General features: G+C 43.6%; 1 gene segment (V, D, J or C); it reads right to left on the bottom strand.

Annotated features, from left to right (window-relative positions):
- LOC115277666 overlaps window positions 1-1,563 on the bottom strand; it is an 869,742-nt gene that overhangs the window by 748,341 nt on the left and 119,838 nt on the right.

Here is a 1,563-nt window from a genome sequence, read left to right as displayed (position 1 = left end):
AAGTAATAGAAAGATTTGGATGACTGGTCACTTGTGTTGAGATGAATGGGACCAAACAGTAGTGGAAATGTGTCCCCCATGGTCTTCTCATGTTTTTCCCTAATGGAAACCCTTATCTACTGGTCAAGGATTGCAATATGCAGAGAAACTGTGGCCACACTGAAGCCTCTAGAATGATTGCTGAGGACACGTGGTTGAAAATGTGACACTTCCATCCACAGATGTCTCTGATCTGATGGTAATATTCCCTTGTAAGTCGAGTTTCTTCATACAAATTGGTCCCTGTGCCTGATTGTCTATTTATCTCTGCCTAGAGCTCATGCCAGGACAACAACTTGATGCAAGGGTGTGAGTCAGAGCCAAGTTCTCATGTGGCTTCAGGGGATCCCAGGTACAGGAAGTCTTACTTCAGTGAAGACACTGCTTGCTCAAGTGTGCACCACTCAGGACAGTGTTTTCCTAGCTGGCCTGGCCAGAACCTTGTCCTTTATGGACCTGCCAAGCAGGGCCTCCTGCTGACCTCAGAGCCCCTCTCACACCACCCAGTTCTTCTGGAGAGTCCTGATTTTCACATGGATTTTTCAGATGTTACTGCCCAGGGCTATAGAATGAACACATATTCTACACCATATATGGGGCTGAGATGTTAATTTTTTCTACGTCACTGATGAACTTTTGAGAGCTAATACAGGATACAGTGCACAGCGATTAACTTGCAGAGACTCCAGTTTACCTGGCATTTGAGTTTTCTTTGACCATGTGCCTGGGGCTATTATTGATCCACAACTAGCTTGAATCACTCTAAGTCTTAAATTCCCAGAGTTTCCCCTATGTCCACACCTGCTATGAACACTCCATGGGTTCCTCTTACAGGTTGATTCTTGTGTTGTTCTTATTGCTTGGGGACCTAGGAGGTTATCCTGGCCTCCATTTTAGAAGTCTAGACATCTGATGTTTGCTTTTGTTTTGAGATATAATGTGCTCAGGAAAAGGTTCTTCTACTCTTTCCTATATCTCCTGCGCTCCATTTGCCCTTCTTTCTTAGCCTGGCATTGCCTCCTTTTCTTTTGCCTCTCTGGTATATGTAAATATTTTATTGGAGTTTTGTAATTGTTGTGAAGAATACAATTGTTATAAATGAAACCTCCTCCCACTTAGAAGTCCTCCCTCTACTCCTGGGTTGAGGGACCCTCATAACCTGTTACCTGACAGCACTGAGTCTGATCAAGTTTGTTAAGCTCTGCGGTTAGAAAAATAGGACTTTCTCTAATTTTTCTTGTAATAACAAGTTTGTTTCTGATAATGGGGTTCTGGCTTTAGAGGATCTAACAAATATACCAACATTATCTCAAACAACTTGAGAGAGGAAAGTATGTGAGGTCTGGGAATAAACTGAGGAAGTGAGCAGGTCTGAGGGCTCTTGTCTTCAAAGCAGAAGGGTCATCTTCTGTCCCAGTGCATTCCCACATTCCCCACAGGACATCATTGGAAAAGACCCAGAAACACAGACTTGCTATCTTCAGAGTCAGGAAGTGATCACCAAATCCTGAGACAGAACCAGAG

The sequence above is a fragment of the Suricata suricatta genome, chromosome 14 (assembly GCF_006229205.1).
Source record: "Suricata suricatta isolate VVHF042 chromosome 14, meerkat_22Aug2017_6uvM2_HiC, whole genome shotgun sequence".
NCBI lineage: Eukaryota > Metazoa > Chordata > Mammalia > Carnivora > Herpestidae > Suricata > Suricata suricatta.
The sequence above is the reverse complement of the archived record's forward strand: the minus strand, read 5'-3'. Positions and strand labels throughout refer to the sequence as shown.